Raw genomic sequence first — 25,237 nt, 5'->3', positions numbered from 1 at the left:
TGAGCTCTGTTACTATGGATATATATGAAATGCATTCAGGAGTTTCTAGTTAAGTTTAATTTCTTTTAAATTCCAGACCTTTGCTATGTACCTAGAGATAAAGTGAAGAGACAGATCTTTGCTTGATGCACCTGTCTCCTTCATCACTTGCACAAAGAAAACAAAAAACTCTAAAAAAGGAGAGAGAAATTCTCAATTAGGATATTTTATGGAAATATGGAAGGAAATATGAAAATAATCAAGGGTGTGTAACAGGCAGAAACAGTGTGAGACCTCAGATGAAGTAAAAAATGGAGAGCTGTATGATATTGCTGGGGGATTGAGATGTGTCCCCCTCAAGTGGAGTACAAGTGTACCCTTCTCACCTGTGTGGTACCACACCTTAGAATACTTCTTCAGTTCATACCATGTTCGGAGGAGCAAACTGTTCTGCTTGTGATGGCAGGTGGCCTGTGAACACTGGACAATCTGTCCTTGGAGAACTGAATTCACAAACAATTCCTCCTACCACCTGCTGCCTGCTGCAGGTAACCTTAGGTGCATCTCTCAACCCTGTAGGATGTGGAGAGTCTCACAATTTTTGTAAGGTACACAGGCTTTTTTTTTTTTTTTTTGTTATGAGATGACTGGAAAATAGTGGATGTATTACTGATTTATATTTTCTCATCTCTGAGTTCAATGTGTGAAACACTAATGCATTAGAAATATTTATGGATGCTATAAAGAAGATTAATTCACTTGTAATGACCACTGATGAGCTGTTTTCCTTAATGCTTCATTTTTCTCATGAGAAGATTTAAGTACCTATCACTTTGTATTCTGTGGAGAAGATACAAGGATTTTATTTTCTTCTTACATTTGCCAGTATTGGTGTGGAAGAAAGCTGATGACGTCCTGTGCTGCAGGAGGCTGAAGACTTCCAACAGATCAAGGGAGGTGATCCGTCCCTGCATTGAGCACTGGTGAGGCTACATCTACAGTACTGTGTCCAGTTCTGGCCTTGTCTCTAGAAGAGAGACGTGGGCAGGCTGGAGAGTCCAGTGATGGCCTACAAAGGTGATTTGGTGTGACAAGAAATAAGGAATTTCCACTGTGTGTGACAAGTCTTGCAGATCCTATTAATTTATATGCTATCACAACTATTTATTTATCCTGTGTCCTCTCATTAATTTAAACTCTTTTGATTACTTTCTTTCATTTCAGCAACCAAGGAATGAAAAGTAAAAAATACTGAGAACAAGTCACTGGCTTTCTATCAAAAATAGAATTGGTCATGACTGTGTACAGCTGATAGAAGTAGCATTCTAGTGTCCTCTAGAAGATTTGCCTGTTGTTTCTCTTCCTTAGCAAATCCTGCCCAGAACTAGTCAGTAACCATAACAGCCTTATCATCATTTGTGTACTGAAAGCTTTAAGAAACAAAAACAATGCCCAGGTAGAAAGGTAGCTCACAATAAGGACACACATAATGGCCAAAACAAAGGAACAGCTGGTAGGAGTCCTGTTTGTGCTATCCACTAGTGTATGACAATGCAGAAGAGAGCCAGCTGTCTATGGCTCCTTTGTAATCTGCCTTGAGAAGTTTGAAAAGGCATATAATTTGGTGAAGGTTACTGGCATGTGTAAAGCTAACTCTGAAGGGTGATATCTATTGTGCTTAAATAAAAAGTCCTTTCAATTCAGACAGAACTTACTCCTCGAGACTTAAGATTTGCAAGCATAGAGATGTGGGTTCTGACAACCTGAATTCCACTTCTGGCTCATGGTACAGTGGCTAATAGCCACTCATCTCTGAGGATCTACCAGCAAGGAATAGAAAATGTGGAAAATGCTGGCCAGGAGAATTTCAATGTAATTTACACCACCAGAATCCATGCTAATGAAAAAGTTCTGATGATTACCATCAATTTTCAGGAATTCTAAAAAGACATAAACCCCAAAGTCAACAAAGCAGAAAATCAGTCATGTGTGAAGTGCATGATAGAATCATATTAACTCAGAATACATACATGCCACAATTGCTAGAAGATCATTTTTCTTAGGGAGAGAATATCAGACAAAAAGTTTACTTCTCGGGGAAAGAGAGATAGTAACATCCTCAGCAATCTGTGATTTGTGGATTGTTTGTGATTTGTGGATTGCTGGAGGCAAAACACAATATTTTCAAGGAGAGACACATGACTGTGACAATTTTATGATAAAAAATGGAGCAAAGAGAAACAGAACAAACAATAAATCTGGATTTTATTCCAAAACCTAAATCTCAGGCTCTATTTCTGTCACCAGTGCTAATATTTTGGTGGTCCTTGTTGAAGAATGGTCACTGTTGTGGTTTCACTTGCAGAACAAAACATATCATTGGGCAAACTTAAGGAGAACAGAGATAGAAAGAAAGGAGGGTTTTTTTTTCCCATTCCCTCTTTGCCTTGATCTTCAGTCAGGGAAGTGTGTAAAGCTCAGGTATGGAAAAGAAACCCATTTTTTTTTAACTTCTGGATGTGAAAGTGTTTCAAGGCTTCCAGCCACTAGTTTGAAAACAGAAGCACAGAGAAGGACCCTCAGTGGCTTGTCCCATCTGAGGAGCTGATGTGCTGGATTACTATTTCCAAAGTTCAGTGAACAGCTTAGAGGCTGTGTTGCTGTCCCACAGGTGTACAGCCAAATGAACAGCATGAACCTGAGAAAGGGTACTGGGGTGATGAAGCTGCAATTTACACATGATTACTTGCTGCATTCAATGAAACATCATTTACCAAATGGGAATTCTGTGTTCCTTCTAACTGTGAGTACCATTTAATGAACTCAAATTAGATCTTGCCTGTGAAAAACCCCCACTGTTCCTGATCAATTCTTTGTATTTTACCTTCTTTCACTTCCCACAGATACTACTGTGGTTTTATAGTATTAATAAAATATAAATAAAATAATATTATTAATCATTTGCGATTACCATTTATTTTCTTTAGGTATCTGAGACACACTTTGTTTTGGAAGCTTGAGACAGGGACTGAGAAAGTACTAAAGATGTTTTACACTTATCTGCAGTGCCCTGCAGTACTTTTCACTTGCTAGTTAATGCTGTGAATAGTAAATGTTCAAACTGTTGATGGCTTCAAACAGTCATATGAGTTTCAAACACTCATAGAATACTTAATTACCTTACATATAAAACCTGACTAGTGTATGGTGTAATTATAAATCATTGTATTCTTATATTTCTACTACTTTTGAACTTTAGAGTTATTTTATGAATCAGCCCATGTTATCTGCGTAACAAGTACAGAAATGGCAAGAGAAATTGTAGATCCACTAAATGATACCAAGACATTGATTTATAGTAGATCCTTTGCTCATAAATTGAATTTTTTTTTGAGATTCACACTTCCAAATGAGTTTTTAACATTTCCAGAAAGTTTCAATTTTTTTTTCCCCTATCAGCTGCTATTCAGCTGCTGCTACAGAAAAGAAGACACATACTGAGAATGTAAAAGGAGTTACTAAATTATTGGTCCATAAGGAGAATGAAAGCTACTGAACACTGGCAATGCTGCTGCTTCTTTTTTACCCTCTGGTAAACTTTGTAATAATTAAAAATTCTGGAAAGGCATTAGAGAGAGAAATCATACAGCTTGCAAAAGCAAGCTGTTGGAAAGGGGACTGAGAAGACATGTGCCTAGAATGCTGGCTACTGCTGTAGAATATATCTAAGTCTTAATAAGGAGGCAGTGGGCCATAAGAAAAAAAGCATCTTCTTATAGATTACTTAACAGGTGATGCAAGAAAAACAGTAACAATATTCAGTTGTCTGATGTTCATGCTTAGGAAGACACTGATAAACTGCTGAACACTACAGCCCTGGGGGAAAAAAGTCACACAGCTTCAGTCTGAATCATAGCTACAAATATCTTTGTGTAGAAGCAATGGATGAAAGAGTTGAATGTGTATACAGAGCTCCCTGTGATAAAGATTTTAAAAAATTGAGATAATGCCTTTTAAATATTTTGATGAGACAAAAAAGAAAGCAAATAAATGGGACACCATTGTTAGAAATTCTGTATGAACACAGGAGAGATCAATTTGATGAGTTCTGAGACAAAAACTGCAGATCATAAACATTCAAAAACATGGCTAAGAATTTGTGTATTCCTATATGATATCAGAGAAAGGAATCCCTAAAGGCTGAATCTCTTGTGGACTATGTGAATCCAGTTTGCTAGGAGATTTATGAGAGGAACAGCTTTATCTCTATAGAGATATCTCCTACTGAATTTCAGTGAGAGCACTGAAGCAAAACAGCCATCAGTTTGAAACAAGTGTATCAAGCTAAAGGAAGCCAAGAAATAGGACAAAGATCAAATAATGGAGAAAATAACCCTCATAGGCTAGTGTGCTAGAAAGAGCATCAAAAATTCAGGAAGAAAAAGCACTGTGCTTTGGGCTATTGCACAGACGAAAGAGGGAAACAAATCCAAGTCAAATCCTAAACTGCAGGTAGCCCAAGGATAAGAAATTCTCTAAGTACACTAAATGAAAATGTGGAGCTATATAAGGAGCAGAAGTGCATGTCTAGCAGATCTATGTGTTCTCAGAGCACAGGCTTTGCTGTTAGCAATTCTCCTGACATATTTAATACCAGTTCAGTGATCAGTTAGATTCTTGCTGGACAGTTCATCAAGCTGCAATAACATCTCAGCAATAATGCTAAGTGATAATATTAGCTTAAAAATGTGATGAAGTAGTGTTGATACTTATTAAGCCTTGCTCTCCAGACAAATAAAGATATCAATAGTAATCTCACGTAGTAGTAAATAATAATAATAATAATAATAATAATAATAATAATAATAATAATAAAAATAGTACTAGATTTTGGGAAAATCTTTTTACACGATTTTCTTTACAATAGAAATTTTTCCAAAAATTTGGATGTCAGCTAACTTAAAATACCAGAAGCTTGTTTTTTAGAGATAAAATAAAAGAATAATTAATAATCCAACATTTTATGCTTGTTACAGAAAGAAATACTTGGGATCATATGGTACATTTATGTTTCAGTGCTAATACAGACTTCAGGATTCTGCTCTCCTAATGTAATTTTTCATACAGCTGTTGCTGCTGGTACCATTTAACTGAAAACTCATAATGTTTTTATCCTTCCACTGCTGGCAAAGAAGTGTTCTTAAAGCATCTGGCTAAATTCCCTGTACTGTTAAGGCAGAGATGTAGCTGCTTTAGAGATCTCTCTGAAGAGAGATCTTGATGACTATAGTTTAGGCATGGAATTAAGCTAGACAATAACTTCTGAAGATCTTCAGAAACACCTGCTGCTTTCCATTTAGTAGTTATTGTGATAGAGCATGGAAACAGAATCACTAATTATCTAAAACTGAGGTTCAAATGGCAAGCTTCAATTTGCTTGCCTAAACTGCTGGCTAGTTCTCTCGTTTTGTGAAAACAGCTGGAAAGTGTAGGAAAAGTACCTTGCATGTGTAAACCTGAAGCAAAGCTACCTCTAGGACCACATCCATTGGAGCCGCCAGACAATCCAGATAGCAAGGGGCTTGAACTTCTAGCTGGAGTTAGCTTTTTTTTTTTTTTTCTTCTTTTTTTTCCCGCTCACCAGAAGTCTATGGTGTCACTTAAAAGCTCTTGGGAATTCAGGCTTTTTTAGTGCCAGACGCTACATTTCATTTTGTTGGAAGCCTTAAAGGTTAATAACTTGTTCCCATGCTACAGGATTGCAATCAAATATTAGATTGTTACCAAAACCCAGTAAAATAAAATTCCTGAACACCAAGGTAACATTAAGAGGCAGGCATTCTTTAGTTATCTGGATGTATGAGGGGATATGTTCTCCAAAATATCGTGCATGCTGAGTACAGAAAAAGTTTCTGGTTTTGTACTATATTTTATATACATATTCATTGATTTTCCTGGAATAAACATACATTTGATGATCACTTCCCCCAAAATTTTCAACATGTATTCCCTCCCATTTGTGCATGTGTTATTCTCTCCTGGGGGTCTCTTTTGTGATCCCTGCTGGTTGGTGACCCCGAAGCTGTACTTGCCTGCTTGGTGAACCGGTGAAAATTTAGCATAACTGAGCTTGTTGCTTTCCATTCTTTTTCTTGGTTAATGTTTAACGTGATCCTACAGAATAAGCATTGTGGAGTTCCATAGGCCAGTGGTTTTTAAAGAATAAGCATTGTGCTAACCCAGCAGGTGTGCAAACAGTTCTTCATCTGACAACAAGAACCCAGAAGCAATGTTGCCAAGAGAACACAGAAAATTGTTGGGCTGAAACATTATTTCTCTTGAAGCTCTCTTGAAGACGGTGAGGGAAGACGAATTCACTTCTACCCCTCTGTTTATATAATTACAAATGTAAGACTTTTTTCCAGTGAGTTGAATGACTCAATTTTTCGGGTCAGTTTGAGAGATCTTTAGTAATTATTATTATTCAGAAATACACATACAGCCTGAAAGAGTCATCTGTGAACAGGGCCTGCATCTATTTTCAACTGAAGTAGTTAACTCAGTGGGAGCCCTAAACCCTCTTCACAGCGTCTGAGGCCGCAGAACAGTCCCTCTTTCTGTACTACATATATTGCACTTCATACATATTTTAGTGTAATGTATCCTGCCTGAGTGGACTCAGTTTATTGAGCAATTGACCATGAGGGTGTTTCATCACCATTATTCAACCTTCCACTTGTCTTTGCATCAATTGACACAATTTTACCAGCAGTAAGTTTATGTTATTTCCATATCACTGAAGAAGATACTGATTAGTGTCAGCTAGATTGTCATACCTCACCAAATTTCCATAGAAAATAGTCATAGGCCAGTATTTTTAAAGACCTTTACCACTGGATTATACTAATATGTTGGAATTAAAAGTCCTTCATATATTATGCTGATTTTGTTAGGTATTACAGAGAGGTTTCTTAAATTCAGGAATGTGTAAAACTATAAAAATGAAAACTAAAGATGACAGAATTGCTTTCCAGAGTATTGTTAAATCCAACTCTTAGGAACTGGGAGAGACCAAGTGCAGATTTCTCTCTTTTATTCAGGCTAATAATTGGATTTCAACCCAGATTACCTGTATCCCAATGTAATTTCTTACCTTACTGTATTCATACTTAAAATGGTCTCAATACCTGTTTCTTGTTTTATTTATAGACTTAAATATTCTCTGACTGAGAAGGACAATATGCTATGTTGTGAGATGTTCTAATTTTGTAACAGTTTTTACTACGAAATGCTTATGCTTTTTGCATTACATTGCATTTGTCATGGACAGGAAAACTTTTCCTTGTCTGTTTTAGTAGAATTGCTAAGCAATGTTCCCTACTGACTTTTGGAGGTTTGTTAGTTGGTTAGTTCATTGCTCATAAATTCAGCTAATTTTTAAATTAGTATTTCAGATGTCAATATTTAGCTATTCAATTATACTTGTGCAATTATCTTCATCAATCAAACCTGTAATTTCAACAAAAAAAAAGAAACTTTATTTGTTTGACAAGACCTATTTTCATTCTAGCCACACCAGGGGACATTAAGTATATTATTGTAATTTAATTCTCTCTTACCTGCATCTTGTTCCAACTTTTCATAACAGCAAAGGCAAGGGACATGATTAAAAAATGATAAGCTACTTTATTACATCAAATAGGAAATGTGATGCTATAAAGGGTGAAATTGCTTAGAACAGAATGCTGTGTAAGGAAAGAGACATGATTCTTTCATGATCTCATCCACATTTTCAAAAACAATAGGAAAAAAAAACCAAACCCACCTCCAAACAAACAAGCAGAAAAAAGATCCTGTAAAGTATATTCATTTTTGAGAAAAAAATTTGGAGTTCAAGAAGCAACTGCATAGGAAATGTACCAAAGAGCATAAAAAGACCTCTCATCTTCAATTTTCATATTGGACTGATTAGAAGATTATCTTTCTTTGCCTTTGTTGTTAAGTGGTGATAAAGCATAAAGCAACACCTCAGTGACCCTTGGTTCTCAACATGCCCTCAATTTTATTATGCTTTGATATGTAATAGTTCTTTGCTGATGTGATTCTGGGTAGCTCACATAAATGGGTTGCTCAGATGAATTAGCTGCTTTCAATCAGTTTGTAATCTAGCCTGAAATAGATGACTCCTGTTATGGAGTTATCAAACATCAGAATACTTCAGTGACATTGCTTGACATCCTGCCATCTGAATTTTTTAAATAGTCCAGCTATGAATGACTGTCCTGCCTTTCTGAGGCAGTGCTTTGTCTGAAGTCTCTACACAACCAAAGAATCAAAGGGAAAAAGTTCTGTCATTCTTTAGATCTATTTCACGTTTTCCTGCACTAGTTGAAAATCGTCAGCTTGCATCATACCAGGAGACGGACAAGAAAATTTTGTTTTACTTCTCATGGCTAGAGGAGGCCGACTTCTACACAACATACATTTTATATAAAACCATGTTTTTTATGTTGATGATTTTAAAAAAGTCCATTAGGAATGCTTAAACGCTTATTTGTGTCAAATTTGGAACAGTAGCTTCAGTTCAACGTTAACCTGGGTCTCCTCCTGTCAGTGAAATTTCATAACATCTGTCCATGAGATGGTTAGAGTCCTGCCTCCAGGCATTCTGTAATCTGTGTTGCCCAGATGGATTATAACTCCCATGGTGCCTTATAGGAGCCTTTTGATTGAAACATGTGAAGAATCACGAGTGTCAGTGTGCTGTGAAAGATGAAGTGCTGACACTGAGCACTGCTTATGAAGCAGATTATGAACTGGTGATGGTACAGCTCCTGTGAGACCATGTGGGATGACAGATAATCCAATTTAATGTCAAACTGACTCATAACACAATATTTAGCTATTTGTGAATCAGGGATTTTATGAACTTCGTGATGACAAAAGTCCTCAATATTTTGACATTGATTTGGAACAAGAAATTGCCTTGCTAAAGGATTAAAAATTCAAACTTTTGCTTATATTAATTTTGCAGTATAGTGTGATTCTTTACAGGCTACAAAACCCTGAGAAGGCAACCTGAGTCACAGACTACCTTAGACCATATTCCTGCTTTCTCCATCATCCCACTAAGTGTTTTTTTAACATTGTCTTCCTCCTACTACTTAAGGGATGAATTTTACAGACATTAGGAGTCATGCTTTCCTTTCTTTCCTTCTTACTTTTACAAAAAATTCTTTGGTCAGTGAAAGTAACACAACCATATTTGAAACATTGTTAAGGGGAACTACCAGTCTATGTGGAGAATGTAATGTTTTACCCTGTTTCAAAGATAAGATGGTCCAAACTTCATCCAAAACTCCTACATCCTTCTTATTTCTTCACTAATAACTCAGTGGGAAACTAGGCTTTTGTGGTAATTCCCAATTCAAATGATAAATGAGCTACTGCTCACAGAAAAGAAATTAATACAACATAATCACAGAGAAAGAGTCCAAGAAAGTCTTAAGAGTCTTGCTGCAAGATAATGACTGTCAAATAGTGATAACTCATGTCAACAAATAACATTAACAGATCCTGTTTAATGAATAGTAACTTGAGCTGGAGTGTGACATTCTAGAGATTAAAAAGCTTAACACTTGCACAGTACAGTTCTGCTTTTGTAAGTGGACTGCAATTTGAAGTTCTGACTTCTAGGTCAGTACTTAAGCTAAAAGGACTAAGGTAGCTTTCCATGGTTGGGCATAAGAAAGAGGAAAAACCCCTTCCTTTAAAATGAACCTGCCATTGAGGCTTCACTCAAAAATTTCAAGTATTAAATAAAAGAAGTTGTATTTTCATAGGGAAATTGGGGCATGGATTTTTTGCCTAATTTTATTGTAAAAAATTAGAAATTATGTAATTCCATCATCTAGCATATGTAAAGCCTCATGGTTTCTGAGTCTATTATGTATATTTTAGATATTTCTATCCAGATTCCACACGGAAAATGTTTAATTGTCAGCTGCTCTTGGCTTCCCCCCTCAAAATCCCCTTGGCTAATTTTAACTAAATTTGATAGATAAAGATGTGAAATATATAGTTGCTATGAAATAGAAAGATATGAAGAAAGTGAACAGATTAGTTCTCTAATAAAGGAAAGGGAAAAGCCACAGATGAACTTTATTAAGGACACTAAAGGATCTACATGGGACAAATGTGTAGGAATGAACTGCAGGAAAATTCCATTATCAGAATTCATGCTTTCAGATCATGTTGGGTCATCCAAGGACAGGACATAGAGCCATGGGAAACCAGCAGGCTCATACCCCCCCTTTCTGCTTCAGGTTTGTCCTGACATGGAAAGACACAGAAATGTTTTATTCAGGTGTCTGGGACAACACTCAGGAATTTTCTGTTCAGTTTTCCTAGTTGATTTTGCAACTCTCCAAGGCCAAGAAGTGAGGTGGGTGCATGTCTTGGTCAGTGGCTGGGTATTACTGGGGGAAGGAACAAGGGAAGAAACTGGGGGTCTGTATGGCAAAAGCACCACTCTGCAAGTGGTTACAAAGAACTTTTCCCATGCTTATCATATTAAAAGTCTGATTAAACATGATACTTTTCACAGCAAGTGCCTGAGATGATGACACTCATTCAGCAGCTGCTGTCTCAGGCACTGAGGGTTGAGCTTCCCAAGCTCATTGTAAAAGCATCAAGGTATTTTATCTCATCTAAATTGTCCTATCTAATATCTTTTTACACTACACATTTCTATGGCTGTGGGTATATCTCTCTTGAATGAAGCACCACAGATGGAAACAGAGTTGAAATTAAAGCTACCCTGGAAAAAAAAAAAAAAAGAAAAAAAAGAATCTCTGTGTATCATGTTCTGTGTCTTCCCATATGGAAAGCAAGTTGAGTTAGGCTTCCCTCTGTGGTATTTTATGTAAAGCATTTGGGACTCCATCTAGTAAGAAGCTCGTTTTAGGGCAGGTTGGGAGCATTAGCCATCTTAGTGAATCAGGGCTCTGGGTCTGCTATCACCTTATACTATTGGAAAATGCAAGAGTAAAATTGTTTAATAATCTGTTATTTTAGCCCTGTTCAAATGGAAGCCTTGAAAATTGAAAAATAATCTAATTTTTTATTAAATTTGCACCTATTCTCACATTTTAACCTGAATATCTAAATGAGGATTTTGTCATACAGTATCACTTTTTTTTTTTTTTTTTCACTGTAGGCTTATATTAAGAAAGCAATGGAAGTCAGACTGGACAGGCAATATTTGAGCTATTTCTATTGATTTCTTTGTTTTCTGTAAGAGGTGAGAATAAGTCCTAACATAAGAGACATTTTTATTTAAGAGTATGAAAATTACCTGCACATGGTCAGACAGCATCTGCCCTCTCAAGCACATAATATTCTGAGGTACATAGAGCTGCCTTATAACTGATTCTCTGTGTTAAATTCTTTTACATTCTAATCCTGTGATGGGATATAGAAAGTCCTTCACCTGGGGAGGAATAGCTCCATGCCCCAGTGTACACTGGTGGCTGGCCAGATGGGAGATCAGCTCTTCAGGGGAGAGATAAGGATCCTGGTGAAATGCATCTGGAGTGCTGTGTCCAGGTGTGCCTCCACAGTGCAGGAGAGAGGCAGGAGAGAATCCAGAAAAAGGTAGCAAAGATGACTGAGATTGCAAGATCTTTCCAATGGGGGCTGGTTGGCCCTGAGGAAGGGATGTAGCTGTGCAATGTATGTAAATCCTGATGAGACAGTGGTAGAAGGCAAAGCCAGACTCTTCTCAGTGGTGCTTAGAGACACTGGGTCACAACCTGAAATTGAATTCAATTTACATAGAATTGTTCTATGTAAGGAAAATATCTTCTACTTCATGTCTGGATGCGGCTGGCAATGAAGGCATACAATTCCTTCATCCAGATGTGATGACTATGAACACAGAACACAAAAGAGCTATTAGTTATTGCAGGGGTCTTTTAGAGAAAGATCTTGATTGTACAAGAATGGACAAGAATGAGACACCCTTGAAAAAATATCTGTGATGAAAAGCAATTAGTCTGTGACCATGAGCAATGGACATGAATACTGCTTAGCATAATTGCTGGGGTACCTAATATTGCCCTTGCATGTTGGACATCCTTCTCCTCTGTTGTATTTATCTGCATTTGAACATACTTGCAAAAAGCATCTGCACCAGAATTTAAACTGGCCATAGTAGGGATGTCAGGGTCTCATCTTCTGACTGCAGTCATGTAGTTTTCATGTTTGCCTCTGGTGCTGCTGGTGCTTGGGAAGCTGTAAGGGTTGGGGAGACAACAGGTTGGGGAATCAGGAGTGCTGCAACTTCCTGATTAAAATCGGCTAGAACTGCACTTGAATACAATGCCCTAACCCTTTAAAGTCGTATTCAGTTGTATGTCAGTCTGAACAATAAAATCTGACAGCAATAAAGACTGAGCAGGCAGGAAAGCTGACACATGATGTAAAGCCAGTCACAGTCCTTCTTATAAACTGTCATTGCATGTGGGTCTGAGGAATGAACCAAGTCTTGTTTTCCTTCAGCTGCCTCTGACCTCTCCCTGTCTTTCTGTTGAGGCTTTTCCCATCCCTAGTTCTCTCACAGCACCTGTATACTTCAGAGCTAAGCCATGCTTGTTTATGTATAAAAATGAACTATAAGGGTTGTAATATACAATTTCATTTATAATCTCTAAGATAAACTACTCACAAATACTGAGGGTTTTTTTGCAGTGTTTGATGATGAAATGTTAAGTCTCAAAAGAAGTATGCAGTGAATTCACATGTATACCTTCCAGCCAGCCAGTTTTTATATTGTAATTTCTGTGTCTTCATAAAATAAAATTTCACTTTCTCTAGAGCAGGATGAACTTGAATTTTACTGTAAGGTCCTTGGTTTTTGCAGAATTCATGCTCTGAGATTCGCATTGCAGAAGCAGGCCAAGATAAACAAAGGTTTTATTACCATGAAGAGAAAGGCTATAATCTCTTGTCTCTTTTTTTATGCATTCAGAACTAAATCGCTACAATCCCTGCTTCACAGTAAGGGAAATTACTTATAGTTTGCTGGTGACAGAAGTTTTCCTCGTAAGAATAGAGTGATGATTTCCTGTGGATTTTTCTCTTTGTTTTGACATCTAATACAGGATAAATTGCATTGATGTGGAAATGGGAAATGTCTCCTCTACTTACCTTGTTCTCATCCCAACCCTCAAGCATGTCAGAAGTGAGTATCTTTGAACTTTTGCCTCTCTGTTAAGTTTGGTAGAAACTGGCCTCTGAGTTGAGATTTTTTTCAAGGATAGGTAGATTGATAAACACAAAGAGACAAGAACACAGAAGCCTCTTCCTCTGAAAATGAAGCTGAGAAATGGATGAACATTGATGCAAAGGAAAACCCACTCTTAGATATTGATCATTAAGACTGGAATAATGCTAATGGAAATGTAATAATTATTATGAGAGATTTGAGAGGAAGAAATTCATAGTACCTTCCTAAAGAGGAGAAATCTGAGGATAGGCTAGTCCAGGTTGCAAAGCATTCTGTGGGAAAAAGGCAAATGAGAAAGTGTCTGAAATTATTTCCTTCATTTTTGGTAGAGTTTCACAGGAAGACAAAACGTAGTGAGAGAGTCTTCTGAGGCTGGATCTCTCCCACCCTTTCTTTCCTGTGAAGGAAGTGAAAACACCACTTTATTTACAGTCTTGTCAAATGATTTCAGAGTACCTATATATCTGAGTGTATATGGCTTTTGGTGTAAGCCAGTCTTTCCCACTCATGTCAATATATGCACATGCACAGTCAGTCTTTCATTTAAGTGTGTGATAGGTTTTTGTATGCCAGATATTGTCAGTGACAGATTGCCATTAAAGACTGACAAAGCAGAATGATGACGAGCAACAAAGAATATGTTGGCTCATTCACTTTTACATTAAAGTGTTTGAAGTGTTTTGCAAATTTTCAGTTTTTCTTTTTATTGATTTTTTCATTAGTAATAACGCTAAATTCAATACAGTTTTCAGGTATATATTTGATGAGATATCCTAGTGATATTCTCACTATAATATCAGGCATAGTATGGAACTACAGATCCTTATTTCTTAGGATATGCCCAACCATGTGAAATTAGCATTGAAAAGCAAATTTGATTTACCATTTAAGGTTACAGGAAACTGAAGGGTGAGATGAATCCTTATCTATAATATATTCACCTCAAGTTGCTTTCATCTAGATTCTCTTTAAGTTTTCTTGAAAACAGGTCTCCAGATACCTAAATAGATGAGTATCTATTACTCCAGGGAGAAAAAAAGTCAAATTTTTAAAAAAAGATTTTAAAGCTTCATAATATAACAGTTTAATAGAAACTAGAAGGATATACTTAACTTCTTCAATACCAGGTTAACAGATATTATTCTTTATGTGGAATCACTGACACTACTGAGACACTGTATCATGTCTTCTCTGAAGTTGTAATGAAACTGTGGGATAGAACTTGTGAGCCACTCTTGACAGAGAGCCATAGGCTGGAAATTTGCCAGAGTTTTTACACTTTACTTACCTGATGAACTGCTGCTTTCAGTTTTCTTCACTTTGGAACACAATTCCTCTGAAATAATAGACTAATGCAAGCTGAGGATCTATTCCTGCTTCCAGCAAAATTTGAAAGTTCTCTCCCATGAGGAGAAAAAAGAATACTTTAAAATACATCTAAATACCTTTTGTGTGTGTGCTTTTGTGATGTGGTAAGTGTTAATGAGTCCTTCTCAGACTGATGTCACCTTGTGCCTTTAAACTTAGAAGTCCCTGTTTTGGACATACAGTAAAAGAAATCCTGTTCCTCTATTTTGAGTCTTCTTTGCATTGTGAACCTAGGTGTGGTAAACGGCTATGATCTGGAGATTTGTTTAAAAAAATGTATTTCTGATTTAAACTAAAATGCTAAAGTAGACACCCAAATCCCTCTTTAGCTTTCTTCCACCAGAATTTTATCTCTGTATATTTCCTCGTGAAGGAGAATGGAAAAGATTTTGAGCAGATTCTCTAGTTTCTCTTATCTCCAGGTTACGTCTCTTCTTCAAACTTCAGAAATGCCATTGAAATGCATCACAGTCCTTCTTATAAACTGTCATTGCATGTGGGTCTGAGGAATGAACCAAGTCTTGTTTTCCTTCAGCTGCCTCTGACCTCTCCCTGTCTTTCTGTTGAGGCTTTTCCCATCCCTAGTTCTCTCACAGCACCTGTATACTTCAGAGCTAAGCCATGCTTATTTAGGTATAAAAATGAACTATAAGGGTTGTAATATACAATTTCATTTATAATCTCTAAGATAAACTACTCACAAATATTGAGGGTTTTTTGCATTGTTTGATTAGTACAAAGATGAAATGTTAAGTCTCAAAAGAAGTAAGCAGTGAACTCACCTGTATACCGTCCAGCCAGTTTTTTATATTGTAATTTCTGTGTCTTCATAAAATTAAAGTAATGTTAATGCAATCTCTGAGATCTCTTGTGCTGCTCAGACAATGCTAGGCTGAAAAGCATTTCCCTTTGGTGTAAATATCGCCATCAGACAAACCAATTAGAAACACAGAGGGAAGCAGAAGTGCTTAAAAATGATGAAATCAGGAAAAGTCAGGGAGAGATACAATTGATGTCAATTGCTTGCTAAAGGTCAGAAATTCTGCCACCTTTGAACCTTCTAGCTCAGACTTCAAACTTAAAAAGTGAAAAGTTCTTCAAAAAGGCCCTCAGAGGGTTTTAAATTCTGTGAGTCTCCTGAAGCTCATGTTGAACTCCACAGGCAGAGGAAGGTAAGGTGTCATCCTGCCTGCTTGGCATGGCCAGACCTGTAATCCAGCAGGGATCCATCTGGGTGGGTTGTTTTGCAGACAGAAAAAACCCTTATTTTTTCCATACTATGGAATTTCTCTGAGTCAGAATGAACTTTAACAGTTTGTCCCTGAAACAAGGCAAAGATTTGGGCCAGCTTCATCCACTGGGGGGGGTGGCTCACCTCTACTCATCTACAACCTATGAGTTTATTAGTGGATCCAAATATAACCAGTGACCTTCTGTGACAGATGGTGAATCATGTCTTACTTCCAGTGCATAAATTAAAATTTTAAAAGGCTTTTCAAAACACTGTTGACTTTAACAGGTGAAACATAATAACAAGGATTTTCTGAAGTCTGGTGCTGTAAGTTTGGATACATTAAAAATTCATTATTGAGTAAAAATCTAGAATTATTGTGCCATTAACAAGGACAAGTTACCATTTGCTTTAGCATGATGTATAGTTTATGATGTTAAAACTGCCACCACAGAGAAGTCACAATGATTTGCCTTGAAGATGATTCATGAATCATGACTCTAGAGAAAATAATTTCTCTCACATAGCTTGTTGAAAGTCAGTTCTCTCTGCATTTAATTTCATCAGAAAGGGTATGTCCTAGTCCTCAAAATTTTAATCTGGAACTTCCTAAATACTACTCCTTTGATTTAATAATAGATTAAAATATTCCCATTGTTAGTTATGCTCTCTTTCAGCCTATTTTTTTCATATCATGTTTAAGCAACATTGCCAAAACATGGGAATGCATGATGCCCTAGATAAGACGGCAGTCACTGAGGGGACCTTAAGTTACATATCTAAGCATGAGTGTGAATTAGGAGATCCAGTAAATAAATGTGAATGCAAATGTAAATGTAAATGCCTTGCAGCATTTTCTCTCGCTACCCCCCCCCCCCCCCAAAGTTGCATTTGCACAATAAGAACAATAAACACAGACTGAGCCCATAGCAGATATTCAAACCACAGGGCACAAGTTATATAGAGCTACTATGGTTTTATTATGTGTTTTCTCCATTCATATCACATGTGGGATAATGCTCATCATTGTAATCTTGCACACTGGAACAGCAGCCTGCTAAATTTGAATGCCAGAGAGAGAGAGAGAGAGAACAACTGCACATTCTTGCCCTTCCCTCACTTCTTTTCCAGCTGCAGGTGGGAGGATCTTTCTCTTGGACATGGAGTAGTTGCTTGATGGGATTTAGATTCTTTTTCTTCAACTGAACTACTTCTTTGTCTGAGACACTGAAATACTTTCATGAACTGGTGATAAGTGAATTTTGGAAGAATCACAGAGAACATTAAGTATTGTTGTATTTAAATAAAGCAACTCAGGGAAAAATGCAGTTAAATGGATGCAAAGCTATGCAACCCCTCTTTTTGTCCTACGTCCAAAATAAGAAAATTCAAATTCTAGCCATGATCTTTGAAATCTCATTACATTGCAGAGCAAGAAATCCTAGCAGAAGCAGAGCACATTACACATTGTATATAAAATATGGAGCACCCAAGAAATCCTCCTGAACTCCTGCATTCCTTTTCCTCTGTAGAAGTACACCCTTGCCAAGGTGCCAGGATACTGAAGAGGAAAGGATGACATCTGACCTAAGGCAGTTGTGTGCTGTTATTAGTAAACAAGAAGTAATGACGGAATATGTACAAGCTTTCATGGATTGCACTGTAATTACACTAAGCAGATCTAAAAGTAATTAACTGGTAAACTGCTGTGCTGTTTGGAAGAGAGAAAAGCCATATTTTTATCTCATAATCACACAGATACCACATGAAAATTAATTGCCATGTAATTATATGATCAGCATTTGCCATGTTCAAACAGTATTTGTGCCCCTCTAATTTGAAGTACCACTTCATTTTAAAATATTAAATTACTAAACCTCCTGTGACTGTGATCTAAATCTAGAGAAGTAATCGCTGTGTGTGGTAAAGCATGTAAGAAAAAAAGTCTCTGAATGTGGAATGACCCAGTTCACTTTCTACATGCAGAAGGAAAAAAAATAATTCTGGCTGATGGAATTTCACAGTGTCCCTCTTTTGGATTATTTTTTCATGTGCTCTTTAAAATGTTTCTGTTTTGACAGACCTAGAGGTTTAATCTAGCCTAGCTCAAGACAGCAATTAAGTGTATGCTCAAACCCAGCTAATCTGCTGGAAGACAGGAGGTTTAGAACATACTTTAAGGTCAGGGCAGGATTCAGTGCTGTGCTGCAGAGAAGTAAGTCATGGCTCTGAGCTTATGTGTTTTCAGAGGTAATGCAGTGATTTTCAGCATTATTGGCAAAATTTAATATGCTGCTGTAAAAAGGCAGTTCAGGTTTTGACTGACCCTGGGTTACTCCTGCCAGAGCAGCACGAGAAACAGAAGAAAGGGGACAGAGGTGGATGAGGAGTTAAGGAAGAAATCCTGGGGAAATCAGCTTCCTGTTTCAATTGAGGCAAAAGGGATGGCAGTGGCAGAGCACGGGGTTTGAAGTTTTCATGGAGGTCATAGCACCATAAGCAGTGGCCTTCACCTCTCAGCCTCTCCTGGATGGCAGCAGCAAAGAAAGCTGGTTTTTTTCAGAGCTCTGGAATAGCTATGATGAGCAGTGAGCCATATCCAGCTCACTCTCAGCAGTGTGCTGCCTGGGACATCTGCCTGCCTGGGGTCTTAGGTCTGCTCTGTTTGCATGAGGGGAGAGATATTTTAGCTTCACACTGGAACAGTACAGTTGCTTTGGATGGGAGGTCCTGGGCAGTGGCCTGTTACCCTGTCTTAGCATTGGAAAGCAGAGGTTGTTTTGGGATTGAGAGGGAAAACTTTGCTCTGTTGTTTTCTGGTGTAACTGTAATCTAGTTGTTGTGGAGATGTGTTTATTATAAGAATATCCGCTGTTGGGAAGGATGAAGTAGAGAGGCCTTGTAAATATGATGGTTTAGATTCTGGGAGTATGAGACCAAGAAGTGAGATGGAAATGAGGGCAGGCTTTGGGGTGTGGGGTACCAAGCCATCAGCTAGTGAACAATAGTGTGCCTAGCTGGGGGCAATCTTCCTTGATTAAACAATACCCTCCTGCTTGCCAAAGGTAAAGTGACAGTTCTATTGACTGTATGTAAATGTTGTGAGATTGGTATCTTGTATTAGATTGGTTGGTCCAACACAGACTATTCAACTCGGAAAGACATTTACTGCATGGTAACTAGAACCCTCCTCCTCTTTTCCCCGCTCTCTCCTGGCCTGCTTTAGCTGTGCCCAGCAGCTACAAGCAAGGCACCCACAATAAACCACGTGCTACCACAGCTGTTTTGCTTATAGAGATACTTTGTCACCGACTCTGCCATCACTGAGAAGCTCCTACAATCTGCCTTATGGTGATTTCTCAGACCATCATCTATCATTCACATTTTCAAGCTGATAATAAATAATCTTTTATCTACACTTCAGGTGCTAAGACAGAAAGACTTTGCCTGCTCTCAAAAAACCCTTGGAAGTTAGAATAATAGAAGTACAGAGCAAATAATTGATTTGGATCAAATAAAAACTAATTAATTAAAGTGGAAAAATCTGCAACAATATTACCTTTAAAACTTTATGAAGCTTCCTCCCACTCACTGTTTTCATTCCTAGTTCAAGTGGCAGGTTCCATCTGTGCTTGTCATTCATGAACACTTGTGTATTTCTCTGTACAGGTGAAATTTTGATGACTTCACACAATGCCAGGCAGCAGAGAATGAGGACGGTGCCTTTCTATAATCCTGAAGCACAAATGTAAAGATTCATCTCTGATTATTCCTTCAAGGCAAGGCCGTTTCTGACCTTTCTTGAAAATCTACATCATCCAGAGCTCCTGCAGAGCAAGTATAAGATGTACAGAAAATCCAAATCCCAATCCAATGTGTATGATATGGTTGGCTAGTCCCAAACTCAATTGATGTTTGGGAGATGAGATTCCAGGTGTTGATCTGAAATCTGCTAATTTCAGTAACTTCAAGATAAAAGCTAGAGTGAGCTGTGAGCTGTCTTTCCCAGAGCCAGCTAGAAGCAATATCATCCCTGAAGTTCCATCAGGATCTAGTCCACTTAACATTTTGCTTTTTTAACTTATATTTTTCATTTTTGCCTCTTTTCCTTGGACACATCTTTTGACCATTTTTTTTAGTTTGGTTGTAGATTATAGATATGTGAATGATATTATTCATCATTCTTTGAGGAGCTTATGAAGACATCTATTCAAACATATGGATAGGTCATAATTTTTGTGCTGACAGCATGAAAGTAGGTACAGTGCTGGGCAAGAAAGCTAAACTTTGTATGGTTTTATATTTTTTAAAAAAGAAAGAATGAAAGACATCCCACATACCACCAAGCAATTGAGTATATAAATACAGACTGTCTTTTACCCTCTACTTTTTAAACTCAGAGTCTTGCAACCTCTGCATTCAATGCTCTCCCGTCAAATGAGATTGATTTTTTATGCTGGTAACTACCAAGCATGGAAGATCACATCCATAAATAAAATCAATAACTTTACTCTAGTTAGAGCAAAATTAATTGATTTTGCTTACTACTTGTGGTCCCAAACTCTCCTAGCTCTCACTGGGGGATTTGTTTAAAAAAGGCTTGTTGTGTGTCCTCTCCTTTGCCTTTGCACTATTTATATTATTCTCTGCTCTGAAATTCTAAATTAAGAAGCCACTAATTTCTTCTGCCTTTCCACACTGAACGAAAGAGTACTGTATTTAAAAAAAACCAAAATGCCGCTCATTAATCATCAATAGACTGAGAAAATAGCTTCCAATTAGCTCTAACCATGAGCAATGAGTGGGATAGAAAGAATTCTTTAGAATGACATTGTGGCTTTTAAACATAAACACTTGTTTACTCAAAAAGTACTCTGGGACTTATCAGAATGACAGTCTCTTTAGGTGTTCTTACAGCCAGGAAATTATTTATTTGCTTTGTTCTATTTCTCACAAGCTGATCAAGGGGTAGAAGCTGTCCGCAGTTTTGTTTTCTTAGTGAAGTTTTAGAGGACCATATGAAATATATTCAGTTAGGATGGTCATATTTGTCCTGTAGTTGTACTGATTGAAATCCAAAGATTGCTAATGAGGAGTTATGGTAGATTTACAACAGTACAAAGATCACAAGTGAGTGTATGATGGTGCATCTGAATTTGTACATCTAGGGAAAGGCATTTATTAATGATGTACAGTATGAGCCAGAATATTCACATACTAATAATGACCTAAAAGATATGGAGCTACTTTAAGTCTTTTGATGTTTTAAGTCTTTTTGCTGTTTATTACAGCTAAGCTCTGTTTCTTATCTTAGAATATATAAAATATGAATAATTTTGAATCTTCTATCCCATTTTCAAAATATCAGTTCATAATGTGTCATGGTTTAATGCAGCCAACAACCAAGTCCTGCACAGCTGCTCTCTTACTTCTCTGACAGTGGGATGGGGGCAGAATCAGAAGAGTAAAAGCAGGAGGACTTGGGGGATGAGATAAAGATAGTTTAACAGCTAAAGAAAAAGCTGCACATTCAAGCAAATCAAAACAGGGAATTCATTCATCACTTTGCATGGGCAGGCATCTGTTCAGCCATCCTCAGGAAAACAAGACTCCATTAGCTATAGCAGTTACTTGGGAAGGCAAATGCCATCACTATGGAGGTCACACCCTTCTTTTTCCTTTTTCAGCTTTATATGCTGAGCATGACACCCTGTGCTACCTGCTGTGAAGGAAATTGACTCCGCTCCAGGCAAAATGAGCACCAAATGAAATTTGATTAAACATATAGGTTGAGATAAGATAAAAATGAAGAGAGGCATATATTTTGGTATCCTTGATTGATTAAATCCATACTTGTGAAGGTGAAACAATCTGATATGATCTGTTATTCATACATTAGAATGACCATATTATATGGAATTGATGTGGGATCCTGAAAACCCTTGCTGGAATTCAGCCTTATAAAAAGTGAATAGCAGGAAGTGGTGTGTTTTTCTGGGATCTTATACAGACTTTCTTTGCAAACAACACTTGTTCCCTTGAAATTCTTCTGCTCAAGTCACTAATATGTGGTGGGGCACCTACATAAACTAACAGGATTTCCACATGAAGCTGTATTTAAAGGGCAATTACTATTACCGTGTATGTCTGAAACCAGAACATTCAGTCCTATAATTCTCAGTGTTAAGGCTATTATTAAGATTGAAAAACTTTGGTTACTGTCTTTTGAGATGCGAAACGAGAATTATATTCCCAATTTTGCTGGGTTTCTATTTTCTCCTCTAGATTTTCTGAGCATAGAATAGAAACTGTGGGTCATAAAAATACCATCTGCTGAGACAAAGACACAGACTACATAATTTCTGAGAAGGTGGTACAGCTGCCAGTACTTCCACTGTGTAATGTGTTGCAATTAAGGATATGTGGTTGAAAATGCTATATAGCCTTCTGGCGTTTTTTCCACAGAAAGGATAAGAGACAACTTTCACTTACAATTACAGAAAGTTTTTCCCTTAAAATTGTTTTGAAGACTTCTGTTTCTGGAGCTGAAAGACATCAGAATTCACATATATTCATGATATATTCCCGACACTGATATATTCCCTGTTCTGATGCTTCTTAAAACTTTAAACAAAAACACAGCAACAGAATTACATCAGACAGGAAGGTAATATTAATACTAGGGAAATATGTATAGATACAGTGACACTCAGGATAATATTACCAAAGATTGTGCTCTAATTTGTCACAGCAGCTTTACATAGTTATTAACCTAACAATCATGTTAAGGACTGTATCTGCAGAGCACTTAGACTCTCTAAGCTTTGTCCTTGTGGGACATATGGCTCCATAGAAAGGAAATGTAAGACACCTTTTTGGCACAATGGAAGGAGTCAGTGTGAAACTGAACCTTTCATCTCCAAATCACTTCATAAAAAAACCGAGACACTGTAAATATCACTACCCCCATTTCCATAAATGAGGAGAATATAATTTACTTTCACACTGTCATGAGTCATTCTGAGCAATTTCTGGACTGCTCAGTTTCAATTTCTTTGCTCTTGACAAAAATAACACAGTGATGAATGGACTACTATTATAGCCTCTTGCCCATAATTATTTCAAGCTACAGCCTATTTACATAGGACAACGTGTGTGTGTGTAGAAAAAACCTGCAAAGGTAGGACAGCATGTGTAATTTGTGGTATTCATGCACATGTAAAGCTGAGGGAGAATTAATTAGATATATAAATTATTTGTCCTTTGTTGGAAGCTTAAACTTTCAAATTCACAATGCTATTTAATCTGGATGGTTAGTGCTATGGTTGTACATCCTAGTAATTTTAACTTCATGTATATATATTTAATTTTCATTAAAAATAATTAACAATATGAGGCATATAGGATTTTAACTCCAAAGACAATTGCATAACTGCTATAATAAAATGCACAGATGATATCACTGCAGAAAAAATGACCCATACAAAAGAGGTTAATAGTTTTCTTTATTATTTATTGACACACATATGCAGGTTCTTTAACCTCATTGTCTTTCCAGAACAAAGTCAATGTATCTTGCACTTTAATAGAGTTCTTATATTATAAATTTGGGAAATGAAAACAAGGAATACATTTTTTCAATTCTTCTGTATTATAATTATTTCAGGTTTTCTGATAATGATTTTTGTTTGCACAATTTGTTGAATACTAAATATTGGTAAATCTAATGCAAGATGAACTCATTGAGCTAGTGAAACATATAAGAGATACATTAAAAAGGTTTGATGTCATACAACATCTATTACTGTTCTGGTTTTGGTTTGGGATTTAGTTGTTTGTTTTTGGGTGTTTTTAGTTGTTGTTTGGTTTGGTTTCTTTTCATATTAGTAAGAATTACAGTAACACAAATTTGGTCTTGAAAAGTTTGTGACTTTACTTGCTTTATCCCGGGCCACTTCTATGCCATTATTCACTGGGTAATTTCCAAAAGTTGAGTTGGGGTTATTCTCCTTTATCTGGATTTATTGAGATCAAACTCCTTCTATTTTTTAAGAATTTGGGTCTATTTGAGAAGAATGGAATACTTGCAGTAACAAGATGACATGTATTTTGAGTGGAAAGACAAATGGATGAAAAACCTGGCATACCTGTTGAACATAGTTAAGTATTTTTCTAGGTGGAGTGCTTCATAAGCAAGAGACGCTGAGGGTAATTTCATTCTGCATAGGTTTCATGACTGGTTTGCTTTAAAACATGAAATCTCTTTTGGCAGTTCTGCCTTCATTCCAGGTCTCAATTTCCTTTTTACAAAGGCACAATTCCTGTCATGGCTTGCTGAGGAAAGTTTTAACAACATGACTGCTTGACATGGTAACAAATGATGGGATTTTTATTCTTTGAAAGACTTTTTCTTACATCTAGATCAGTGTGTAATGGCAGCATGGCAGCATGATGAGGTCTAAAAGTTTTGGCAGTATTAGTGTTTCAATCCCTCATGAGTAATCAGACTAAAAGTCAATCGCCCAGGTCACACTGAGTTTAAATACACCAGACAAGGAAACAAAAACTTCAAGGATTTTTAGGAGTTCTAAGAAAACTTGTGGTTGCCCCTTGTATAGCTATCGTCACATTCAACCCATACCAACTAATAATTCAAAAAGAAACTGCAAAAGGCAAAAATGAAAAAAAAAAAAAGAAAATGCCCAAAAGCAATACTTTTACTTTCAGACATATAATAGTCTTGGATGTTTCATCAATGAAGTTTTAACCAAAGTAACCTTGCATGTGTATGTGTGCTAGTTTAGCAAGGAAGTGATTTTTTCCAAGGAAGTTATAGCAAAACCAATCAATGACTAGGTTTGAATATTGACATCTGGTGTAGCCACTAGAAGAAAGATGATGCGCTTCTGTGAAAACACAGGTTAAAAATCAGAGAACTCCCAGGAAAAATCCTTTTTCCTTCCGGCCTGGGAACATGCAGCAGCCGGCCTGGCCCGCTCTGTGCAGCGTGCCGGGTGGGCCGGGCCAGGCCCCGCTGCTCCGCCGTGCTGGTGGGGCCGGGCCTGGAGGGAACACCGGGCTGGGCCTGGAGGGAACCTCCAGCCGACCCTAAGGCCCGCCCCGCTGCCAGCCTGAGCCAAGGAAGGTGTCTGCCGGGCCCCGGGACCGTGCCCACCCTGATGCCACCGAGGGGTGTGGGAAGCATTCATCAGCCTGCCTGGCTGCCGAGATCCTGTTCCCATTCTCCAGGCCGCTCCAACCTCTCAGCATGATGCTGCTGAGGCTGTCTTATCAGAACGGCTTTGAAATCCAACAATGTGAGCTGCAGCTCAAGGGGGAGAGACCTGGGCAAGATATTGACTCTTTCACTG

General features: G+C 37.4%; 1 long non-coding RNA gene across 2 annotated transcripts; it reads left to right on the top strand.

Moving 5' to 3' along the window:
- Nucleotides 1-203: 203 nt before the first annotated feature.
- LOC134546677 (uncharacterized) lies at nucleotides 204-24,565 on the top strand. Of its 2 annotated transcripts, none has more exons than XR_010079244.1 (3): nucleotides 204-962; nucleotides 13,143-13,222; nucleotides 19,536-24,565. It is a non-coding gene; the product is annotated as an uncharacterized LOC134546677 (long non-coding RNA). The 2 variants fall into 2 exon arrangements; XR_010079243.1 differs by lacking the exon at nucleotides 204-962 and adding an exon at nucleotides 2,269-2,782.
- Nucleotides 24,566-25,237: the final 672 nt, after the last annotated feature.

Source organism: Prinia subflava, chromosome 2 (assembly GCF_021018805.1).
Source record: "Prinia subflava isolate CZ2003 ecotype Zambia chromosome 2, Cam_Psub_1.2, whole genome shotgun sequence".
In the NCBI taxonomy this organism is placed as follows: Eukaryota; Metazoa; Chordata; class Aves; order Passeriformes; family Cisticolidae; genus Prinia; species Prinia subflava.
The sequence above is the reverse complement of the archived record's forward strand: the minus strand, read 5'-3'. Positions and strand labels throughout refer to the sequence as shown.